Source organism: Hyperolius riggenbachi, chromosome 12 (assembly GCF_040937935.1).
Source record: "Hyperolius riggenbachi isolate aHypRig1 chromosome 12, aHypRig1.pri, whole genome shotgun sequence".
NCBI classification, from domain to species: Eukaryota; Metazoa; Chordata; class Amphibia; order Anura; family Hyperoliidae; genus Hyperolius; species Hyperolius riggenbachi.
Window position 1 is genome coordinate 222,992,513 of NC_090657.1, and position 12,593 is coordinate 223,005,105.

Here is a 12,593-nt window from a genome sequence, read left to right on the forward strand (position 1 = left end):
ATTCGCCCCCTATACATTATCCTTGAGCTAAATGTTGACGCCTTACCTCACAGTCAGCAGACACATGGCAGCCAATCAGCTAGCACCCCCTCCTCCTGGACCCTCCACCTCCCTACCAAATAGCAGTTGCGGTGGCCATATTGGATTCATTATCTGCTGGCTGCTCACTGTTAGCGAGAGCAGGGTCAGACTTGCTGCAGATAGGTAGGGAAAGCATTAGCTAGGCCTGTGTTCTTGTTCCTCACTTACTGTGAAAGCAATCAGCCCTTTTGAGGGCTAGCACATCGGTCTCCTGTGGTTTTTGTGTGTGTGTCATTCCGCAGCCCACTGACACCAAGAGCTGTGTGGGCACTACTGCTGTTACCTCATTAAGTTGCAGGCACAGAACCACTCCAGTGCATTATTATTTTACTGTAACTATTCTGATAATATTATTGCATTTCTCTGTGTGAGACACTCCACAGCCCACTGACACCCAGAGCTGTGCATAATGTGATTCCTGCCCTTTAGGGATTAAAACCAGACTTTGTGTCAACTCCGTAATTTCTGGTGGGACTTTTGGCATGCCCCTCTCCAGGTGTTAGATCCCTTGCAACAACTTTTCCATCACTTTTGTGACCAGAAACAGGCTTTGTAGGTTTTACAATTCGCCTGCCCATTGAAGTATATGGAAATTCGCTAGATTCGCCTGTTCGTGAACATTTTCAGAAGTTCGCGTTCGCCATTTGCAATTGGAAAATTCTAGGTTCACGACACCTCTAGTGGCAGTATGCAGGGGGCAGCATGGATGAGAAGCTTCAGGCAGAGAACGCATAATACAGACGCTGGCTGAATATGAAGTGATTGGTCTATACTATGTTGCCATTGATTATTTGACTACTGCAGCACTGTACAGAGTACATAGTCACGTCACTGACTGTCCTCAGAGGAGCTCATGGTCCAATCCTACCATAGTCATAGTCTAATGTCCTCCCATATTATTATTATGTATTTATGTAGCACTGACCTCTTCTGCAGCACTTTACAGAGTACATAGTCATGTCACTGACTGCCCTCAGAGGAGCTCACAATCTTTTCCTACCATAGTCATAGTCTAATGTCCTACCATATTATTATTATGTATTTATATAGCACATTACAGAGTACATCGTCATATATGTGTATTTACATATATATGTATTTATATAGCACTGACATCTCCTGCAGCACTTTACAGAGTACATAGAGTACATAGTCATGTCGCTGACTGCCCTCAGAGGAGCTCACAATCTATTCCTACCATAGTCATAGTCTAATGTCCTACCATATTATTATTATGTATTTATATAGCACTGACATCTCCTGCAGCACATTACAGAGTACATAGTCATGTCACTGACTGTCCTCAGAGGAGCTCACACTCTAATCCTACCATAGTCATAGTCTAATGTCCTACCATATTATTATTATGTATTTATATAGCACTGACATCTGCATCACATTACAGAGTACATAGTCATGTCACTGACTGTCCTCAGAGGAGCTCACAATCTATTCCTACCATAGTCATAGTCTAATGTCCTACCATATTATTAGTATGTATTTATATAGCACTGACATCTTCCGCAGCACATTACAGAGTACATAGTCATGTCACTGACTGTCCTCAGAGGAGCTCACACTCTAATCCTACCATAGTCATAGTCTAATGTCCTACCATATTATTATTATGTATTTATATAGCACTGACATCTCCTGCAGCGCTGTACAGAGTACATAGTCATGTCACTGACTGTCCTCAGAGGAGCTCACACTCTAATCCTACCATAGTCATAGTCAAATGTCCTACCATATTATTATTATGTATTTATATAGCACTGACATCTCCTGCAGCGCTGTACAGAGTACATAGTCATGTCACTGACTGTCCTCAGAGGAGCTCACACTCTAATCCTACCATAGTCATAGTCTAATGTCCTCCCATATTATTATTATGTATTTATATAGCACTGACCTCTTCTGCAGCACATTACAGAGTACATAGTCATGTCACTGACTGTCCTCATAGGAGCTCACAGTCTAATCCTACCTTAGTCAGTCTAATGTCCTACCATATTATTATTATGTATTTATATAGCACTGACATCTGCATCACATTACAGAGTACATAGTCATGTCACTGACTGTCCTCAGAGGAGCTCACAATCTATTCCTACCATAGTTATAGTCGAATGTCCTACAATATTATTATTATGTATTTATATAGCACTGACATCTCCTGCAGCGCTGTACAGAGTACATAGTCATGTCACTGACTGTCCTCAGAGGAGCTCACAATCTAATCCTACCATAGTCATAGTCTAATGTCCTACCATATTATTATTATGTATTCATATAGCACTGACATCTTCTGCAGCACATTACAGAGTACATCGTCATGCCACTGGCTGTCCTCAGAGGAGCTCACACTCTAATCCTACCATAGTCATAGTGTAATGTCCTACCATATTATTATTATGTATTTATATAGCACTGACATCTTCTGCAGCACATTACAGAGTACATAGTCATGTCACTGACTGTCCTCAGAGGAGCTCACAATCTAATCCTACCATAGTCATAGTCTGATGTCCTACCATATTATTATTATGTATTTATATAGCACTGACATCTTCTGCAGCACTTTACAGAGTGAATAGTCATGTCACTGACTGTCCTCAGAGGAGCTCACACTCTAATCCTACCTTAGTCATTGTCTAATGTCCTACCATATTATTATTATATATTTATATAGCACTGACATCTTCTGCAGCACATTACAGAGTACATAGTCATGTCACTGGCTGTCCTTAGAGGAGCTCGCAATCTAATCCTACCATAGTCATAGTGTAATGTCCTACTATATTATTATTATGTATTTATATAGCACGGACATCTTCTGCAGCACATTACAGAGTACATAGTCATGTCACTGACTGTCCACAGAGGAGCTCACACTCTAATCCTCCCATAGTCATAGTGTAATGTCCTACCATATTATTATTATTATGTATTTATATAGCACTGACATCTTCTGCAGCACATTACAGAGTAAATAGTCATGTCACTGACTGTCCTCAGAGGAGCTCACACTCTAATCCTACCATAGTCATAGTCTATGTATGTATCATGCAATGTACGTATCGTACTCTAGGGCCAGTTTACGGGGAAGACAATTAAAGAGACTCTGAAGTCTTAAAATTCAGCCTTTTATTTAAAAAATGTGTTTAAAGCTAATAGAGGGAAGGCTCGGTCCTAATGAGCCATCCCTCTCCTCTCCCGGTGGCTCCGGTGCTGCACTGGCTTCTCCGTTTGTATCCCCCACCGAGGGGACTTAGGAAGTCTTCGGGAGCCGAGTCCTTCCGAAGACAGGCGGCGCACACGCGAGTGCGTCATAGAGGGCACGTGCGCAGTGTAGAGTCTTCAGAAGCACTCGGGCTCCCGAAGCATTTCCAAAGCTTCCCTTCGGCCGGGAGACAGCGGTATTTGACCGAAACGGTTGAATACCGCTATGGGGGAGCCAGGACAGCAGCGGGCACCGGGAGAGGAGAGGGAGTGCTCTATGGGAAACAGAGCCTCCCTCTCCTTTAGGTGAGTATCTGATTTTTTTTTTTTAAACGGTTCCCATTAGCTTTAACATCATTCCCCTAACAAACGCCGCATCCCTGCGGCTGGACACTAACTAAATCCCCCCCTAACTCCCCGGGGGGCAATCCGGGCAGCGCTTCCGTGTGAGGCAGAGCTATGAGCCGCAGCTCTGCCTCTCAGCGCATCTATCAGAGAGCATCTCCGCCTATCCCCCGCCCCTCTCGGTGAAGGTAGACAGAGGGGCGGGCAGAGGAGGAGATACGCACTGATAGACGCGTGGAGAGGCAGAGCTGCGGCTCATAGCTCTGCCTCACACGGAAGCGCTGCCCGGATTGCCCCCTGGGGAATTAGGGGGGATTTAGTTGGATTACAGACGCTGGGACGCGGCTTTTTAGTTAGGAGAATGATGTTAAACACATTTTTAAAATAAAAAAACGGAATTTTAAGAGACTTCAGAGTCTCTTTAACTGCTCTGTATGTTTTTGGCCCGTGGGAGGAAACCAGAGCGCCCAGGGGAAACCCACACAGGCATGGGGCAGCATACAAACTCCATGCAGATAGTGCCCTGGCTGATATTGGAACCAGGGACCCAGCGCTGCAAGGCGAGATTGCTAACCACTACACCACTGCAAGAAATGATTACCTTACCTCAGGGACAGGATGGCTGATATAGCGGCCTCCGATGCTATGAGGTGTGGGCGGTTTTAGACCTCTGTTCTCTATCTGGTTGTGGCCAAATACCAACGTACATACAACTTGCATTACATTCCCTGGGGTTATTATTTCATTTACCATCTGTGGTGTTCATGTGGCCACAGATGGATTAAGATGTAATGACGCCCTAGGAAAGGTAGTGGATTTGGCGCTCCCTTGTGGTCTGTTTTTTAAGCTGAAGTGGAGAGAGGTCAGAGAAGGTGGCTGTCGGGCACCTTAACACCCACTAGGCCCCAGGCACCTGCCTAGGTTACCTGGTGGATAATCCTGCTCTGGAAACCAGTCTATAAATCTTTAGCACTGATATTTACTGTATATACTCAAGTATAAGCCGATCCCCAACTTTAACCTTAAAGAGAATCTGTACTGCAAAATTCTTACAATAAAAAGCATACCATTCTATTCATGATGTTCTCCTGGGCCCCTCTGTGCTGTTTCTGCCACTCCCTGCTGCAATCCTGGCTTGTAATTGAGAGTTTTAGGCAGTGTTTACAAACAAAAAACATGGCTTCTAACCAGAGTGAGAACAGCTTACTGTGTCACTCATGCAGAGCTTGGAGAGGGTGTGTATAGCTTCTGCCAATGACAAGCAGTGCTGCACATTCCACACATTCCAGCCTGAGCCCGACAGACACGACAGAGGAAAGGAGATACGATTTATTACAGAGACAGTGCAACTAGGAAAAGTTGCAGTAAGGCTCCCTGCACACTGCAAATCCGTTTTCCGATTCCGATTCCGTTTCCGATTTTCCTAGAATACATTCAACAGAAAAACGGATCAAAAAACGCAGCATGCAGTTAAGATTAAAAATCTGAATCGGAATCGGATGTAAAAACAGATTAAAAAGCGGAATCGGAATCTGAAATGCATGCAGTGTGCAAGAGGCCTAAGACAGAGCAAATTAGAACAGGTATCGGAACTTATGGAATAGAAGAAATAAGGCTCAACATTTTGTTACAGAGTCTCTTTAAAGAGAGGGGTGGGGTGGGGGTGGCAAAAGCCACAACCACAACACCACTCACAGCCATGGCCGGCAACATCCATATATTAGAAAAGCAGCATAAATTCAGCAGATTGCAATAATAAGCCAGAACATAGGCCTACAATGGAGGTGGACATGCAAAGAACTCCTGTTGCAAGGTGTGGGCTGGCATAAAGATAAAGCAAGGACTGCAGAGCCACATAGTCATGTATGTAAAGCTTGCTATAGGAATGTGAGGATTCTCACCACTCAGTAGACACTGTCTTTGTATGCCTTCCAGGCTACAACTCATGATGAGGCTACCTGGGACCTCCCATGGAAATGTCAAGTGTGTGGTCTCTCCTCAGATGATGCACTACTGTGCATATAGTGGGGGCACTGTGGGGGTTACTCAATGAGTAGTGATTCGAGTATAAGCCGAGATCACCACTTTTGGGCCACTTTTTTTTGCCCAAAAATTAGGCTTATACTGGAGTATATACAGTACTTATATTTTATATGTGTCTTTGTAGTATCCATTTTCCTTAGTATACTGCCCCCCCTTATCTTTGCATTGGGGACACCTTCACCATAAGTATATATAATCCTATATATTTCTGTATGCACTGTGTGTAAGTGATAATTTATTTATTTATTTTCTGTATTCACTTTTGGGTAAATGTATATAATAATATATTGTCTATATTTGCTGTGAGTAAATGTATATAATGGTATATTTTCCTATGTGTTATTCTGTTATAATTTCCCCTTGCCTCTCCACCGCAGTGTGTTCTTTTTGTTTTTAATGATTTGTACTGTCATGGATTAATAAAGTTGGGTATGTTGATGTGGGGCGGAGTTTGGACCTCTGTTCTCTTCCTGGCTGTGACATTCCTGTAACAGGTCTTTCTGTACGTTCTGATGCATTCATGACATTTGCACAGGTGAAATCATTTTGTGGATTATTGTTTAAAGTGGAGCTGAACTCTTGCACAGGACAGAAGGAAAACCGAGAAAAATGCACTTTTGTATTTATTTAGAGAGTTTAGCCTCTCTAATTTCCCCTCATCTGCGAGTAATCACAACTGTAATTTGATCTCTCCCCTGTGTCACATGACTGCCATGGCAGATAAACTCATTTGAAAGCACAGGGTGTAAACACTATGTCTGCTTTCATGAAAGCAGGAAGTAGACACACTGCAGATTTATTGCAGGATTTGTATCAGCTGTAACACATGTTTTTCTGTAAAGTTTATTATGCTGCTGCTTATCTTTTAGAGCGGAGAGGAAGTTCTGAGTTCAGGTCCGCTTTAAAGGTGCTTGTCTGTTTTCTGTTGTCAGGTGTATTGGGCCGGTCCAAAGCCGTTTCTGCCAATCTGGATTGGCCCATTTCCTAGCTGCTTACAAATTGTGATAAAATCTGCATTAAGGGGGGAGCAGGGTTGCCACTTCATCCCTTTAAATACAGGCACATATGAGTTATACAGGTTCCGGGGCTACTCACACATAATTATTGCCTAAACTGCATCTAACTAGCCAAAAGGCATGTATAATTTATATGTGCTGGTATTTAAAGGGATGAGGCAGTAACCCTAGGTGAAGGGACAACGGACCGGCCCATGCGTGACATCACGCGGCGGGCGGGGTAGTGGTGTGCACAAAGGAGTCGGCCGTTACTCGGCCAAGTTGAGCCGCTGGATGTATCACTTGCGGAGCGGTGTTTGGGGGCACTGTACACGTTTATCAGCTGAACCCGTCGTTACTGGCCACCTCATATGACTTTGATCACGTGTGTGTACACAGCTTAACCATTCCTGCCGTCTGGACGTGATTGTCACGGCCAGGCTGCTGCTGCGCTGTTGTGTGCACTATCGCGCGTGTGCCCGTGCCGCACCCCATTCGCCCGGAGATCAATGAATGGGAACAAACAGTAGTTCCCTTTCATTGATCTAAGTTTCCCTTCCTCTTTATGCTTCCTGGAAGCGAGAGCGTCCGCTTCCAAGACTAAAAAAATGTTTTTGACTGTGGCCAGCTTGTGGCCAAATAGTGAAACTACATCCACATACATTTTTTAATTAAACACACATTATTACATTTAAAAATAACTGTTTACAAATGACAGTAAAAAAAAAAAAAAACAAAAACAAATAGTTACCTAAGCGTCTGAACTTTTTTTTTTTTTTTAATATGCATGTGAAGAGGGTATATTGCAAACATTTTTTCAATTATAAGCTTGTAAATAGTGAAGGATGCAAAACTGAAAAAAATGCACCTTTATTTCCAAATAAAATATTGGCGCCATACATTGTGATGGGGAGATAATTTAAATGGTGTAATAACCGGGAAAAATAAAATACATAGGTTTTAATTACGGTAGCATGTATTATTTTAAAGCTATAATGGCCGAAAACTGAGAAATAATGATTTTTTTCTTAATATTCCTGTTAAAATGCATTTAGAAAAAAATAATTCTTAGCAAAATGTACCACCCAAAGAAAGCCTAATTGGTGGTGGAAAAACAAGATATAGATCAATTAATTGTGATAATTAGTGATAAAGTTATAGGCGACTGATTGGGAGGTAACAATTGCTCTGATGCATGCACTGAAAAATCAATGAGGGCTGAAATGATTAATACTTCCAGCCATGGACCCTAAATTACATGCAGATCAGATATACTCAACACAGAGAAGAAAGGTCTGGCACTAAAAATACTTGTTAGACTTACCGGTAGACGGTATTTCTACGAGGCCTCCAGGATGGCCCTTAGTTCAGAGTACCCTGGCCACTCCCTACAAATGAAACACAGGCTCAGCATTAGATTAATTTGAGGAGGTATATAGGTCAGGTGCTCCCCATTACACACCAGTTTTTACAGAGCACTTCTATGTGATTCACCCTGAAGTACCACACCGTGTAAGTAATATTTAAGAAACAGTCACCACGTGATATAGGGAGGGAAGTAAGAGGGCCATCCTGGAGGTCTCGTAGAAATACCGTCTACCGGTAAGTCTAAGGAGTATTTTATCCCTACGTCCTCCAGGATGGCCCTTAGTTGAGAGACCACAGAGAAATCTTACCTCCTGTTTAGGGTGGGACAATAGACTGTAAGACCTTTCTCCCAAACGTCATATCTTGACCTGAGAGAATGTCTATCCTGTAGTGCTTGACGAAGGTCGTTGGTGTGGACCAAGTTGCTGTCTTGCATATTTGTTCTACTGATGCCCCAGCCCTCTCAGCCCACGATGTAGAGACTGCCCTCGTGGAGCGAGCTGATACTTGACTGGGAATTGGTTGGTTTGCCATGACGTATGCTAGGTTTATAGTCTGTCTAACCCACCTAGAAACTGTGTTTTTTGTTACCGCCTGGCCTTTTCTCTGACCCTGATCAGTAAATTATTACTTTTCCTCCACTCCTTTGTTCGATTAAGGTATATCAGAGTGGCCCTTCTTACATCTAGAGAATGTAGGGCCCTTTCTTTTTCATTCCTAGGATTATCACAGAAGGACGGAATGATTATATCCTGCCTCCTATGGAAGTCTGAATTTACTTTGGGTAAGTACATTGGGTATGGTCTAAAGATAATTTTGTCCTCTAAAACTCATGTAGGGGTCCTTTACTGAAATAGCTTGTAAGTCACTAACTCTTCTCGCTGTGGTGATTGCTATTAGAAATGCTATCTTCAGCGTCAGAAATTTGTCCGAGGACTCTTCTAGAGGTTCAAAGGGTGTTTTTGTCAGCTGTTGAAACACTAGAGAGAGGTCCCATGGAGGAAATGTCAGTATCTTAACTGGTTTATTTTTAGAAATTGCCTTAACAAATGCTATCACATGACGATCTTTGGCTAACTGTCTATCCAGGAAGACTGACAGGGCTGCAATCTGAACTTTAATGGTGTTTACAGACAGGTTCATATCTACACCGTCTTGGAGAAAGTCTAGGATCACCGGTAGGGAACTGTCCTTCAAGAGCAGTCCTTTCCTTGCCTTCCAACCTCCAAAGGTCTTCCATACTTTGTTATAAATTCTCCTGGTTACCTCCTTCCTTTTAGAGACTATGGTCGCTATTACTTTCTCCGAGAAACCCCTTTGTCTCAGTACTTGCTTTTCAGGATCCAAGCCGTCAATTGTAGTCTGCTCAAATGCGGGTGGAACTGACCTCTCTGAGATAGTAAGTCCTGTCTCATAGGCAGACTCCAAGGTTCCTGCAGTCTGAAGGAATTGACCAGTGGGAACCACGCCCTTTTTGGTCTCCAGGGAGTAACGAGAATAACCGTGGCTTTCTCTTCCGCTATTTTCCCTGCTACTCTAGACAGGAGATTGAACGGGGGAAACGCGTATACCAGGCCCTCCCCCCAAGGGATTGTTAATGCATCTCGACTTTCTTGAGAAGATGAAGCGATCAGGGAACAATAGCTTGATCGCTTGTTGTTCCCTGGTGATGCGAAAAGGTCCCTGTCTGGGAGTCCCCACTTTTCCACTAACTGCTCGAAAACTTCCTGGCACAGCTCCCACTCTGATTCCCGAATACGATTCCTGCTTAGACTGTCTGCAAGCCAGTTCTGACTGCCCTTTATATAGGTTGCCGTGAGAGAGCTCACGTGGAGTTCGCCCCAGTTTAGTATCTCTAGAGAGAGAGCGAGAAGATCTCTCACCCTTGTCCCCCCTTGTTTGTTTATATAGCTCACTGCCACTATGTTGTCTGACAAGACCAGTACTTCCTGATTTACCAGTTGTTCCTCGAAAGCCTTTAGTGCTTCCTTGATTGCTAGGAGTTCCTTGAAATTTGAAGACCTTCCCTTTTCGTCTGGTCCCCAACTTCCCTGTACCTGAACTCCCTGGCAGTGAGCCCCCCAGCCCCAAGCGCTGGCATCTGTGGTTAGTCAAATTGTTGGGTTGTGAACCCAGGGACGTCCCTGGACTAGGTTTTCTGCTTCCAGCCACCATTCCAGTGAGTTTTTTTGTGGGACCATCTAGGATCCTGACCTGGTTTAGCGACCTGTGATCCTTGTCCCAGTTTGTCAGGAACCATTGTTGTAGGACTCTGGAGTGAGCTTGAGCCCACTGCACAGCCGGGATACATGACGTCATGGACCCTACCAAGGATAACACTTGCCTCAGTGTTACTCTCTGTAGTAGCAGGAGGTCCCGGGACTTTCCGATGACCTTCCTGACCTTCTCTTCTGGCAAATAAATCTTTTTTGACACTGAGTCTAGAATATAACCCAGGAAATTTTTTGATTGTGCTGGAACGAAATCCGACTTTTCGTAATTGATTATCCAGCCCAAAAATGTTAGGGTTTGGATGCAGAGATGTAGATCCCGCTCTACCTCCTCTGCGGTTTGTCCCATCACAAGAAAATCGTCCAGATACGGGACAATTTTTATGCTTTTTAAATGAAGGTAAGCTATGACTTCCGCCATTATTTTTGTGAAAATTCTCGGGGACGCGGCGAGACCGAAGGGGAGCGCACGAAATTGGTAGTGACATATCACGTCCCCGACCTTTAGCGCAAAGCGAAGAAATTTTTGGTGTTCCTCCAAAATAGGAACATGGAGGTATGCATCCTGGAGGTCCAGGGTGCACATAAAGATACCCGGGGTAAGGACATTTCTTACGGAATAAATGCTTTCCATTTTGAATTTTTTTCTCTCGAAGGAAAACATTCAGTCCCCTTAAGTTGATGATCATGCGGTACTTTCCCGACGGCTTTCTGACCACAAACACATGGGAATAAAACCCTTTCCCTTGTTGGTCTTTTGCAACTACCGAGATCACCCTCTGGTGTATGAGGGAAGTCACTGCTTCCTTTAATGCTTTTGCTTTTAACTGATCCTTGGGCAGACCGGTTACATAAAACTTGTTTGGGGGGTGGGGGGTCGTGAACTCTAGTCTGTAGCCCACCTTTATGACGTTTAAAATAAATTGGCTTTGTGATACTGTGCTCCACTGGTCTAGAAAACACAGTAGTCTCCCCCCCCACCCTTACCGTGTCACTTGTTGTCTTTGTTGCCAGGGGCAGTGGGCCTCTGCGACGTAGAGGTTCCTCTACCCCTTCCTCTGGCATAAGACCAGTTCCTTTTGGGATCTTGGGTCCTGCCTCTGGAATTACTTGACCCTCTCCCACGAAAATACCTTCTCAACTGTCCCCTTTTTCTTTTATCAGGGAATTTTTTCCTTTTATCTGTAGAACGAGTAAGTACCTCGTCCAAGTCCTTCCCAAATAGCAGACTTCCTTGAAACTTCATCGCACAAAGTCGGGTTTTGGAGGTTACATCACCTTCCCAGGTCTTGAGCCAGGTGGCTCTCCTAATTGCATTTACCAGGCCTAGAGCTTTAGCCGCCGCTCTTAGGCCTGGTTCACATTAGCGTTCGCTGTCCGGATTCGCCTGATCGGATCCGGACCGTATACTGTACAAACAGAACGTACGTTCCGCATAGCAATGCAAAGTCTTTGCGGACGTTCACATGCGTCCGTTCCGTACAGAACGGAGCCGGATCGGATCCGGACTCCGGACACTTTTCCAACATGCGCTATTTTTCGGGTCCAGATCATCCGGCCCACGCACCCGGACCGGAGCCTGACTGCACCATCCGGAAATAGAAACCAATGGGAAACGGAAAGCACAGAACACACTGGCTACAAACACCTGACGTTCTACCCCACTTCCTATGCGTATTCTAACAGCCATTTTGGATGGGGACACATGGGCCAAGCATCTCTGGAGTGGAGCAGCAGTGACCCAACGTGCTGGAGCTGTTTGGCAGTATGTCGGAGGTGGAGGTGAGGCCTAAACAGCGGAGGGCCTGATTCTACAGGTGCACCATCTGCTGACCTCCCAGACCCCAACAATTATATAGTTTTATTTATAACTTTTACCGAACGGATCCGGATCGCAGCCGTATACATACCTGATGCAACCGAACCGGATCCGGATCGGAACCATACGGTTCCGATCCTGGTCCGGTCCGTTTGGCACAGAAACGCAAGGGTGAATGGGGCCTTAGGGACTCTACCAGAGCATCCGCCAGAAAAGCTAGAGCTCTCGCTATGACTGGCAAAGACTCTATAATCTCCAAGTGAGGGGTTCCTGACACCAAGTGATTCTGCAGTTCATCTATCCAGGTGATTAGATTCCTGGAGACACAAACAGAAGAAATGGTGGGTCTGCACAAAAAGGAGATGGCTTCCCAAGCACGTTTGGCCAAAACCTCCACCTTTTTGTCCATTGGGTCTTTTAGGGCCCCAGTATCTTCGAAGGACAGATCTGCATCCTTCGAGTACTGAGATAGGCTAGCGTCCAACTTCG